The following is a 13,676-nucleotide window of genomic DNA, read 5'->3' as shown; positions in this document are numbered from 1 at the left end:
TTCTGCAATGTGATGCTGTCAGGGGCTTATCTCACTTCTCTAGGTAGAAAAAAAGCACAACTACTGCTAAAATTCGTCCTCCAACTTCCAAGTTAAACTCTCCAGTTTTCCTCATTTTGGACCTAAGACTGTAGTATCTAACCTGTTTTCCAGTATCACTGCATTGTCAGCCCAATATGTGCTTGCAGCCCAGAAACCCAACCATATCCTGTGCTTCATGCCCAGAGCATGAGCAGCAGGTTGAGAGATGGGATCCTCCCCCTCTACTGTGCCTGTAGTCCTGCATCCAGCTCTGGGGCAACAGCACAAGAGGGACATGGAGCTGCTACTGTGAGTCCAGAGAAGGCCACAGAGAGGCCATAAGGGCTGGAGCAACTCTGCGCTGGAGCCAGGCTGGGAGAGCTGCGCTGGTTCAGCCTGGAGAAAAGAAGGCTCCAGGAGACCTTAGAGCAGCTCCAGTGCCTAAAGGGGCTACAGGAAACCTGGAGAGGGGCTTTGGACAAGGGCCTGTAGGGACAGGACAAGGGCAATGGCTTTAAACTGACAGACACGAGACTGAGATTACATACAATAAAGAAATTCTTTACTATGAAGGTGGTGAGGCCCTGGCACAGGGTGCCCAGAGAAGGTTTGGCTGCCCCATCCCTGGCAGTGCTCAAGGCCAGGTTGGACAGGGCTTGGAGCAACCTGATCTAGTGGAAGGTGTCCCTGCCCGTGGCAGGGGGTTGGAACTGGATGAGCTTTAAGGTTCCTTCCAACCCAAACCATTCTATGATATTATTCTATGATCAACTTACTCCCAGATACTGTCCCTTGTCAAGAGAGCAGGGAGCAGGTTCACCTTGTGTTGTGGTTTAAACCCAGCCACGCAGCTCGTTCACTCACCACCCCCCATGGATTGAGGTAAGAACAGTCCAGCAACCAACATATAACACAAATCACTACTGCTACCACCAATGATAATAATGGTAAGAGAAAATAACAAGGGAAGAGAATACAATATCACCCGCCGAAATGAGCCCAACCTCGAAGAGAGCGAGTGTCCTTCCAGATAACTCCCAGTTACCTCCCCAGGCATGACGTGCTGTGGTATGGAATACCTCTTTGGCTAGTTTCAGTCAGGTGTCCCATCTCTGCTTCTTCACGGCCTCCCCTCCTCCCTGGCAGAGCATGAGACTCACAAAGTCCTTGGTCAGGGTAAACATTACTTAGCAACAACCGAAAACATCGGTGTTATCAGCGCTGTTCCCAGGCTGAAAGTCAAAACACAGCACTGCACCAGCTACTAAGAAGGAGAAAAATTGACTGCTACTGCTAAACCCAGGACAACTTGTAAAAGCAAGTAATCCTGATGTGCATGAACCATGCAAATGACAATCTTTTGTGTCTGCCCCGAAAACATTAATAGTTCCAAACCAGTCATTTCCATAAGACTTCAGTAGCCCCATATGTACATAAAAAAATAAAACTTTGATATTTGATTATAACTGAAAGATATTAATCTTTTTGAATACTTAGTAGGTAGTATTAAAAGGATCCCTTGAACATATTTAAACATAGTCCTACAAATTTCAAATAGCTTTTCATCTTACTCCTATGAAAGCTCAGATAAACATAATGACCTTTATTTCTGTGAAGATGGATACCTGGTAAGTCAAGAACACTGAACAATTCTAAACAGACAACAGGGTTTAGTTGTAACCAGTTACTTTAAGAAGACCCAGTAGATTTAATTTCAGTTACCCTAGAAAGACAATCTGATTCAGACATGATTTCTGCTGCCTTTATTCCTTTAGTCATGGAAATGAAGACTTCAAAATGTGGACAAGAAAAATATAAGACTGAATTAAAACAAATTACACAGTTCATCCTATTTTTCCTCTAAATTTAACATAAATAACCACAGTTTCACACTGCCACAAAGATACACTTTTTAACAACAACCAGAAAAGACTGATTCTGCCAAATTGTGCTTCTGCCTGTAGGCTTATTTCTGGGCAGTCATCTTTACTGTTTTACAGTTTCCAGACTGCAAGTGCTAGAATTTGTTATGTAAAAATAAAGTTTCCTAGAAGAGCTGGATATATAAAACCAAAAAGAAATTCCCTCCTTCTTTGGTTTTAAATTTTAACCAACTTATTTACAAGCATATAGTTATTAATTTTCATTTGTTCCAAATAGAAACCATACCCAAAGAAACACAATAAACTTCAAATGGAACACTCCCCCCCTACACACACACAATGACAGCAAGCATTTAGATGGTTAATCATATACCTTATCAAAAGACGAGAGCAATAACATCAACCACAGTGAAGTCAAAAATATAAAAAAGCTCTATACCGCTAAGTCTTCACCAGCTTCATGCACAGCTTAGTTGGCCTCTCACATAAACTCACTCTGACCTTTAGCTCTAAGAAAGAATCCTTTATGGCACACAGTAGGCCATAACAGGAAGAATTCTACTGTACGCAGGCTCTTCTGTCTGCAGAGGCACTGAACTTTCTCAGTTACCATACCTCTGCTTTTCACTAGCCCTTTTCAGAATTCCTTTGCAATACACTGTCAAGCTTCCTTTGCAGGGCAGTCTCTTCATTTCTTCCTCTGTCTTTTTCTTCACACATGTGTCATATGCCCAGAGGCATGGTATGAAGACTTAATTGCTTGATCCAGATGGCACTCTACCAAATCAGAGAGCTGATTACAGGATGAAATACAGCTGTTGAAAACCATTGGGATCCTCATTTAAAGTCACAGTGACAAATAATCCCAACCCTGCCTTAAATTTAAGATTTCGAAATTTTTAGCATTTGGTGAAGCCTTTAGATGAAATGATGGCACTCAGACTTCTGTTTTCACAAAAAACACCCTGAGCTCTTTACACTGTGAAAACAGTTTTAAGGTTGGCATGGAATCACCGCTGTAAAACTGCAGTATTAAAAACCTGCTTGTTCTTCCACTCCCTGCCTTGAGAATTTGAAGCCGTTGCAGGGTCAAGGAAAACCTCTCCCTGCCGACTTGTTTTTCTGCCCTAGATTTGCCAGCTCCTCACCATTTGCAACATACGTATAAATCCTGTTGTGAGGAATGGCTGTCAATACAGGAACAGTGTCTCCTTCCTAAGACTGCAGCATAAGACAACAAAACAGGCCATGGGAGAAACTGTTGTCCCACTTGTACTGGATTGCTTCACTTGTACTAGATTCCTGCAGAACCTAGAGAGCACTTTTGTCACTGAGGAAGGGGTCAGATCATACTGGGTGCCAGTGACTGTGGATGGGAGGGAGGATGAGAAGTATCCCCTTTTTTCAGTTGTATTTTCTTTCAGCAGCTCAGTTTGCACATGGTAGCCAAGCAAGTCCCACACTCCAGGGGTATTTAGCTATGCCTTCAGGCTTTGGATTGCTACAGTCCATTTTGCCTTCACAGCTGAAATTGTTTTCTTGCTACCGCATCAAAATGAGCACAAACGACAAAGCTACTGTTCGTCCATAATGCTCTTGAAGGATATTGCTAAATCTAATTCATATATGGGATGTGGACTAAAAAAAAAAATGGGAGGGAAAAGAAACTTCAGGAAGTGGGTATTCTGTAAGAGTCCTGGGTGAGCTGCATCAATGAAAACTTACATTTCTTTAAAAGTGAGACAGGCAATCAAGGAAGATTTATGCTTTTAGCACTCTCTTGGAAGTTTCCACTGACCAATTTTCTGCTTTGTACCTTCTATCTTTGGCGAAAAATAACCAGTTAAGATCACTGACCAGGCTCTTTCACTGGTCTCCTCAGGAATATGACCCTCTTCTCCCTGGAAATTGCAGGGAAGAGGGAGAAAGCTAAAGAGGCCCAGCAGGCTGAGACATGTTATGCATGCCCCTTTTGCCAAGCAATCAGTGGTCAGGTGTAACATGAAATCTGAGATGGTTTACAGCTCTACCCCACTGAAAACAACTTCCCTACAATGCAGACTATGAAAAGAGTTAGAAGCCTGAGTGCATTATTTTGCCCAGGGATGGAAAAAGTAATGTGCTTTTGGAGAGACTACGCAGTCCATAAATTTCAGTGGTATCCAAACATTACTAAGTTATTTTACTTCTGCATTTTATCTTACATTTACATATACATAAAATGTGTGCCCACTGCAGAACTTTGTTTTAATGTAGCAGCAAAATTTGAAAGTGCCAGGCATGGAATTTGAGCAATGAGTTCTAAATGTTCTTTAGTCTACAAATATGCTTCATAAAAGGATTTAAATAATGCATTTTTTTCTCTCAAGTGGAGAAGATGCAGGTGCAGTTCCATGATGCTACTATGTGAACTGAACATCTGGTTACAGACAAAAGAACTTCTCTTCCCCTTCATGCCAGCTGGACTCTGTCCATTTCTCTAGTACGGGATATGAGTCTTACTTACAATGCAGCAATATAGTGTAGGGAGTTAAACCAGAAAAATAATGCTGCAAAATCCACTGCTTTCAATTGAGTTCCCTGAACTAAGCATAAAAGAAAACACCTTCACTTGAACAAGATAGTAAGAGCCACATCAGGATTACCACAGTCAGTATCACCTCTGTGCCTCTCAAAATCTTGGAGTAGATTATCCTGGAAAGCATGCTAAGGCACACAAAAAACAACAAGGTGGTTGGTGACAGCCAGCATGGCTTCACTAAGGGGAAATCCTGCCTGACCAATTTGGTGGCCTTCTGTGATGGGGCTACGGAACTGATGGACAGGGGTAGAGCAGTTGATGGCATCTACCTGGACTTGTGCAAAGCGTTCAACACTGTCCCACATGACATCCTTGTCTCTAAATTGGAGAGACATCAATCTGATGGATGGACCACTCGGTGGATAAAGAACTGGCTGGATGGCCGCACACAAAGAGTTGTGGTCAATGGCTCAATGTCCGGCTGGAGACCAGTAACAAGTGGCATCCCTCAGGGATCAGTGTTGGGACCGGTCTTGTTCAACATCTTTGTCTGTGACATGGACAGTGGGATTGAGTGTGCCCTCAGCAAGTTTGTCGATGACACCGAGCTGTGTGGTTTGGTTGATACCCTGGAGGGAAGGAATGCCATCCAGAGGGACCTCGACACGCTTGTGAGGTGGGCTGATGCCAACCTCATGAAGTTTAACCATGCCAAGTGTAAGGTCCTACACCTGGGTTGGAGAAATCCCAGGCACAGCTACAGGCTGGGCAGAGAAGAGATTCAGAGCAGCCCAAGGAGAAGGACTTGGGGGTGTTGGTTGATGAGAAAATGAACATGAGCCGGCTTCAGTGTGCGCTCGCAGCGCAGAAATGAACCGTATCCTGGGCTGCATCAAAAGGAGCATGACCAGCAGGTTGAAGGAGGTGATCCTGCCCCTTTACTCTGCTCTTGTGAGACCTCACCTGGAGCATTGTGTGCAGTTCTGGTGTCCTCAACATAAAAAGAACATGGAACTGTTGGAACAAGTCCAGAGGAGGCCACGAGGATGATCAGGTGCTGGAGCACCTCCCGTATGAAGACAGGCTGAGAAAGTTGGGGCTGTTCAGCCTAGAGAAGAGAAGGCTGCATGGAGACCTCATAGCAGCCTTCCAGTATCTGAAGGGGGCTATAAGGATGCTGGGGACGGACTATTCATTAGGGACTGTAGTGACAGGACAAGCGGTAATGGGTTCAAACTTAAACAGGGGAAGTTTAGATTGGATATAAGGAAGAAGTTCTTTACTGTCAGGGTGGTGAGGCACTGGAATGGGTTGCCCAGGGAGATTGTGAATGCTCCATTCCTGGTGGTGTTCAAGGCCAGGTTGGACAGAGCCTTGGGTGACATGGTTTAGTGTGAGGTGTCCCTGCCCATGGCAGGGGAGTTGGAACTAGATGATCTCCAGGTCCTTTCCAACCCTAACTATTCTATGATTCTATGATTACTGCAGTGGTTGCTGGTTGTTCAAATGGCTTAACTTTATCACAAAAGCTGAAATTCAACCATTTTTGGGGGTGCAATTTCTCATCCAAAACATTTTTTCACAGGCAGGGTGCATGCTCACAAATGAAATTAAGTAGAACAGAATGAAAAAAAATCAAGTTGGGTTCACTGAGTTGTAGAATCTGCTTCACTTGAGGAAATGATGCAAGGGAAAAATATTATTTTAAGTGCTACTGATTTTTTTTAATTGTCCTCAGAGGTGAGTTAGCAATTTATGGGAAAAAATTTCAGAGCCTTTAATTTGACCAAACTGGAAACAAAGTACTTTTAATTCCTAACCTTCCCATTCAATTGGTGAACCAGGAAAAGCAAAAGTTATTCCCACAGCTTTAGTTACAACAAACAAAGGCTAGAAACAAGTCAACACAGTATGCTGTTCTGATTCCCAATCCTTTTCATGTCATTTATATCTTGTCTGCGAAACAGAATTATTACTTATTCCACTTTTATCTGGAGATCTTACACTAATCTAACAAAACTATTAAAAATACTATTTCTTCTTTGTGCAGACAAAGTAAGATGTAGAAGATAGGAATACATAAAGAAATTTCTGCAGGGCAAGCAAGGGTATAAACTTGAAGAGCTCCAGTTATTCCATGAGAAAGATACATGCACATCCTTATTCTAAAAAGAAATTATTTCAGGAGGGGATAAATTTTTGTCTTACCTCAAGATGTAAAAGTGAGGTGGATTATCTTCTAGTCCTGGAGCAAGAATGTCTGTTTGGTAATGCTGCCGAGAATCTGATGGTTTCAAGTTCACACAGCAGTTTGCCCTGAAGTAACTTCTTTATATGTCCCTAATCAGAAAGACTCACACAAGCTCAGTGACAAAGTCAAGACACAAAGGTGCACACGTGTTGCAGCTAGCTTGATGAGTCTTCACTACACTGGGTCAAATCTTGCAGCTTTAAAAGCATTTTACACAGCTCATCAGTATTACATGACAATTTCTTAACAGCTTTACCAGAAAGTAAGAGGCACCAGTTATTTTCAATTTGCTTTAAAGGAGTTTTACCAACTCAGTTCAGGACATTTCAAGAATTCTCATCATCACAGTGGAGACCCTTCTTCTATGGCATCATCTAGGGAGCACTTTTACAGGTTCACTTAACAGATGCATCTCTGTGCACACTGAAATGTTGCCAAGGGGCTATAAAACCACCATAACTTTAGTCCTAGTCAATATAGTTCACACACATGACTGAGAATTTTTGTGATCTGAATCTTGTTGCAATCAGAAATAATTTTCAGAAGAAGCCTGATTATCCTTGATGGAAACTCCTAATTGATACATAATATTTTAAAATATATTTTGCATATAGACCTACAAACTGAAACTTTAAAGACACTTTATGGGACAGACCAGCAGCACAGATGTGTAGTGAATGTAGCAACTGCCTTACTTAATATTTGTTATGGATACAAAATTTTTGTAGGCCTTCAGTTTGGTTGCTATCAGATGACTCCTATCTCTATTACTTACTTCCTGCCAAAAAAGATTTTTAAGTAGGGTTCTTACAAAAAGGAAATAACAAAGATGACATAAAAACTTGTGCTTTTGAGGTATCTGATCCCTTTTCCAGTAGCTTCATCAGCTGGATGGAGAAAAGAACAAGGAAATACGGAATATGAGGGTGATGAGTGTTAAAGTAAACAATTCAGCTTTATGAAAGTAGGTTTAAATGAAATTGTTTCAATATTAAATCTTAAAATAGGCCAAGTGAGTATTTGCCTATACTAGCACTTATCATACAGCTAAGTACTATAGACTATTTTGGCCCTAACACATGGTAAGTTATCTTAGGTCATGGGGAAAGAGTGAACTTATTAATTTCTCCTCACAAGGCAAAAATTTCTGCTGCAGAATTTAACCCCTGGCTACCACACTGGAAACAAACCTCAATACTGGAATAGTCCCAGAGAAGCATCCCAAAACTCCTTGAAAACTTTGGGAAAATTCCTGGAAACTTTCTTGGGGGAATTCCTAGAAGGCACTTGGGGGGCATTTCTAAAACACATTGAAGAAATTCACAGAAAGCATCATGGATAATTCTCAGAGAGCCTTCAGTAAAATTCCTAGAAAGTATCTCTGCTGAGTCCTAGAAAACAGGTGGGAGAATTCACAGAGTAATCTAAATGCAATTACAAATATTTCAGTTGAGCATCATTTCTTCCCCTAAGCCACAAGCATGTTAAAGGTTTGGACATAATCAAGGCTGACAAAAGAAAGCACCAGAGTCCTTAGTGATTTGCAGAGGATGGGGAAATGTTTCTTTCCTGGCCCTGTGAGTGCTGGAGCATCACCTGCAAGACCCATCCAATATGTCTGGATATCTACTTCCTGGGGAAATTAAGCCCAAATTTCAATTTTTTTTTTTAAATCTCTTCTGTATTAATGGATTTTCACATACTTGCCTGCACACCTTCAACCATAAACAGCTCCATGTATTTTAAGTCATAAAGATTCATTAACTATAAATTCGAAACAGATCCTAATTTCAGTATTTGTAGCTACTTCTGAACATAAAAGTGATTCAATGAAAAAGCAGTAATGTGAAGTGTGTAGGCACTGATTTTTTTCCCACCATTATGAGATGCATAATACAAACCATATATATTCTTTCTTTCTTCTGGCTAGAGCCAGAAAACCTTAGGAGTATGAGGTTTATAAGCAAAATAAAATAGAAGTTGCTATATGGTATGATGCATGACCAAAGCTAAAACAGAAGATAAAGAATGAAGAGTTAAATGCAAACTTCGGTTAATTTGCACACAAATCAATGCAAACATCCAAATCAATCACCTAAGTATACACTCTAATCACTAGGGGATATATAAAAGCACTGTTCCAAGGGCGTGACCCACAAACCTTTGCTGATTTATTAACTACAAGAGAGGTCATGAATTTTAATAAACTGTTCACACTTCTTCATTCAGTCAGGCCATAATCTGAATGTTGTTTATTGTAAATTGTTTAAAGAAAGTGTTTGAGTAATTTTTACATTTCATCATGGCATTTAAAGCCAGTAATGCTTTCCATATACCTCCCAGATAAGCATTTGGATACTGTAAAAGTAAGTAAACATATGGTCTCTCTCATGAAATTTCTTCAGAACTGGGGAAGAACCACTACAAAAAAGAAGAAACAAATATACAGGGACACCTGTGACTGTGATTAGATTTTTTTAATCATTTGGTTCAATGTGGGCTTTATCACTGAGTACTTCAAACCAAACCTGCTAGTGAAGCTTTCAAGTTTAACACTGGCACAAACAGGCTGGCAAACTCAGTTGGGTATCTGCAATTCAAGGTAGGGTTTTTTTTGGTCTGATCTATTTAGGTTCCTATGTGATGAATACCATTGTCATGGGCAGAATCTTTCACATCACTGTGTGTTCAATTTCCACAGCTGGCCCTAATATTTAATCTCTTCTGAATCCAGCTTATTCTCCTACAGCTGCTCTGAATTGATAATACTGACATAAGTAAAATTCACTTCAGTCTAATATTTGGCTTGCCTCTCAGCACCAACATGTTAAGTAAGGAAACACCATTCTGCAATATGCCTTTTGCTGACCACTGCTGCACTAATCACTTGCTGTAAAAGGAACTGCAGCCTTGCTGATGGAAACTCTGGACTTCTGGGCTGCTCCTTACCTCCTAGGAATATGTTTTCTTTCACAATCACTGCCAAGTTTTTAAATTACAGCCTTTCCACCTTCTGCTCATACAATTAGCTGAAAGATACCAATGACTTCAATAACAAAGTCCTCCCAAAAAGGACTGAAGAGCTTTAAAAGGATAATGCATGAACATAGCAAGGTCTCTGACAGCTGATTTCAGAAGGCAGTATGAAAAGAAAATAGAAAAACCACCTCAAGGCACAGGTACTTCAAAAGAAATTAATAACACAGTTTTCTGGGGGAGTTTGGGAGAGGGGCCGTGTGAGATCTACAAAAATAGTGTTGGTCAGATAAGGAAACATCAAATACCAGGACCAGGAAGAAAGCAGCAGATTCATTCATGCAGCATTTTTCCTTTAATTACCATGTCTAAGTGTTTATGTTATATATTGCCTATAAGAGTTTATGTATTATCCACTCCATTCATGGTTTGCTGAATCATGATGATTTGAGGTAAAAGTTTTTCTAAGAACGAAGCTAAAATAGCCCTAGATTCACCAAATTTATCTATACAGCATTCATCCTTTGATATCACCAAAAGTTATCTATACAGCATTCATCATCATTCAGTCTTAAGGTAAAAATAGCCCATACATTGATTACTATCATGGACTTTTCCTTGCTACATTGCAGATCCCTGTGAAACTCAAGCAAGAATTAAATGTCAATGTAAGAAGTCCTCAGCAAAAGTGGTAATTGTGTAAAACAAAATGCCAGAGTTGCTAACACCTTGGCTTAATATATGTGCAAAACACAAGAGGATTCTTTAGAAATGTCGCGGAAAAATGCCTTTTGTATTTAATTTACACTGTAGGTCTCTAATTGGCTCCCACGCCCTACCTTGGAAAAGATACAATCACATAGTGCTCTCTAGTGGCTGTCCGGCCAAAAACCTCTGCAGGCTGCACTCCCGTTGGAATAACACAATGTTCAGCTGCCCCTGTAGTCAGAGACAACTTAGAGAAAGAAAAGTGCTTCTGACAAAGAGGATCTCACCTAATACACAGATCTGTTTGCAGCAGCTTGCAGAAATGAGCTTGAAACACCGTTAGTTACAATGCATCAGAGCTGATATTTTGAATATGAATCAGAAAGTAAAAAAATGTTTGAATGAGAATGAACTTGGTATTTCACTATGTTTCCAGACGTTTTGACCTTACATCTTTAACACCTCACTGAGGAGTAGATGGTGAGTTAAGGCATAGACTTGGGTAATTCCTGATGCAGAGAAGGTGGCAAGTAACTGTTACATTCCTTCTTTTCCCTTGCTGAGTGTGATCACATTCCTGCATGTTTAGTAAATTGTTGTGAAGCTGTTTTAAAACCAAACTGCCACCTTTTCCAGATGCATGAGCTGGTCAGTGGATATGAAGAAAGTTGGGGTCAGAGTCTGTAAAATTATCTACCAAGGAATTATCAAGTCTCGGGAGAGAGAAGGCATCTGTGTTTGCTTCAGCCTTCTGCACTGACTCAAAACTTGTTATTTCTTAAGGAATGAATTCCATAAATGCAAATATTGATGTGACTGGAATTATGCAGAACAAATCTAAGACATTTAATAATGCTTTAGTATACTAGGAGTCTCACCGGTTGGCATCAACACAGGGGACCTTCTGACTCTTTAACAAACTCCAGTTGTGCCAGGTTTTTTCCTTATCCTACAAACGGTGGTGCGAGGAGAAAACCATTCCCTTCTGCTCCATCCAGACTTCCCAGCTGAGAGGACCACATTACAAAATGTGTGCTTATTCTGGGCTAGTAAAACTATACTATCATACTGTGCTCAAAACACGAGTCATATACCAGGCCTGAGCTTTCCACATAGGAGCTTCATGTAAGGACAATGCAGAGCCCTGGGAAAATCCTGGGAGGCTGAAGACAGAGATAAAGCATATGGAGAGTTCTGGTTCACTGGGCTGACCCTCTTTAGGAAGTTCAGCCCAACATACAGCCAGCAAATGCAGCTGTCTGGAACCTGTACATACCACACCCCAGCCAAAAACAAGACAAAAAGTAACTGTTAGAAGTGCTCACTTGAATTTGTATGTTATGTAGGGAACCTTTTAAAAAAGCACATTTAGGTATGTTTCCAAAACTGAATGGCCAGGTGTTTGTCTCTAAGAATTTCATGGTATATTTATGAGTGCAAAAAGTACAAGTCAGAATACTCTACCTGAAAGGGAAATTCTGAAAGGGAGCATCCAAGTCAATCATGCCTTTCCTTACTGTCGAAATATGAAGCACCCCAGACAACAACTAACCCACATTTGATTACAGTGCCAAGTCAGAGTGGAAGTTCAGGGTAATGAAACAAAATACCCTGGATTATTTTTAGAGTAGTGCAACACTAAAACATAAAAACCCAGGACCTCTGCTGCTACCAGCGTTCAACTTGACTGTGTGACCAAGAAGAAAATAAAATAGAGTACTCCACTGTGATTTCTTTCTAAGATACAGAACTTTGTTTTCTTAAGCGTTCAGAAAGCTTTTCTCTACAGCTTTTTTAAAAACATGATTTATTTCTACTTTTCTACCCACATTGTAGGATTTGTAACATAATTTAAAAAAGAAAAATCCAGTATTAACAGATATGCCTTAAATATTTGAAGATGGAACTGAAAATTAGTTCCAGCTGTTGCCATGCAAGTGTCTGTAAAAACAAAAAGTGTATCCAACAAGCAGCTTTTAGAACAATAGCCCCACATCATAAACCTGATGAGTAAAACATCTGAAATGGATCAAATTAAAATGAATTACCTATTTTAAAAAATATAAACAGGATAAAGGGAAAAAAACATAAGAAACCACTTCAGTGATTAAAGTGTTAGCAAATGCAGATAAGATACTTGATTTGATATTATTTTCATGGTGATGCTATTTAGGAAAATGGCTTCAGAGTGTGCTCTCTTGTAATCATTACATGTCATTATATATGTTTAAACCAGCACTGAACTTATGAGTTTTATAGGACTAAAAGTTGCAATTCTTCCTGTGGTCTGTAACATTCCACGAGTGGAAAGGATGTGGACAGCTACACAAATATTTCAAAATTGCTAAGGAAGACGAGAGGGAATAATAAAAGAAATCCACCAAAACCAACCTTGTAAGTGAAACTGCAAACCAGAGAGGTTCTGTAATATGTCAGGAAGAACTGCATCCTTGGCTGGAACAGCACCTGAAGGAAAAAATACAAATTCCAGTATAGAGCAGAAGCTGCAGAGGGAAGAACTATTCCTATTATGTTAAGTATTAAGCATTTCTGCAGGATCAAGGCCTAAAGACTTAGTATGATCACTGCTAGTGATCCAGAATTACACCAAACAAAAATCCAAAGACCTGAGTTCTTTCGTACTCCCTTAAAGAGTAAAATAAGCAAAACTGGCTCATCTCTATCTTTCTTTGTTTCAATGAGATCAGAGTGGCATGAGTTGACCCCAATTTACTGGGGGTTAGACTTAGCTTTGGAGCAGAATTTATATATGGACAGCAGGAATTCCTGAAAAACAGGACACACAAGCTCTCATAAGCACAGCAAAGTCATCAGTGCAGTATGGATTTCAGCACGGCATTGCTGAAAGGTGAACAGGAAGGTGGCTGGTGTGTGTGTGGGGAGGAGGAGGCACTTGGCCATGGGAGCCCCTTGTATTCCTTCCTCTACCCCCTACCTTGGGAGCTTTCCCTCAGCTCATCAATAAAGGTATCCCATAGCTGGTTTTGGAGAGGCGCAGAATGGCTGCTGTGGTGCTGCGCAGAGATGCTGGCGGCCTCGTGGCGGGGGGAAGGAGCCTTGGGAGGCCATGTGGGCACCCAGGACCCAGAAGTGAGAGGCAGAGGGCAGGAGCTAGCACCCCTGTGTGAGGGCTGCCCCTCTGGCAGAAGCCTCCTCCTGAGCATGGTCAGGCAGTTACGGAAACTTCCGGGTATTATTTTCTGCAATATGTTGTGTGGACACACTTTATCTGTGGCCTTTCAGTTCTTAAAAAGGGCCTCTAAGAAAGATGGGAACAGACTTTTTAGTAGAGCCT

General features: G+C 40.8%; 1 long non-coding RNA gene across 1 annotated transcript in view; it reads right to left on the bottom strand.

Moving 5' to 3' along the window:
• LOC134156268 (uncharacterized) overlaps nt 1-13,069 on the bottom strand; it is a 136,359-nt gene extending 123,290 nt beyond the window's left edge. Inside the window, exon 1 of the long non-coding RNA XR_009961870.1 lies at nt 12,752-13,069. This is a non-coding gene — a long non-coding RNA (uncharacterized LOC134156268). The remainder of the gene's footprint in view (nt 1-12,751) is intronic.
• Between the last annotated feature and the right edge of the window lie 607 nt (nt 13,070-13,676).

The sequence above is a fragment of the Pezoporus occidentalis genome, unplaced genomic scaffold (assembly GCF_034315485.1).
Source record: "Pezoporus occidentalis ecotype Australia unplaced genomic scaffold, CSIRO_AGI_Poc_V1 ctg83, whole genome shotgun sequence".
NCBI lineage: Eukaryota > Metazoa > Chordata > Aves > Psittaciformes > Psittacidae > Pezoporus > Pezoporus occidentalis.
This window is presented reverse-complemented; position numbering and strand designations above follow the sequence as displayed.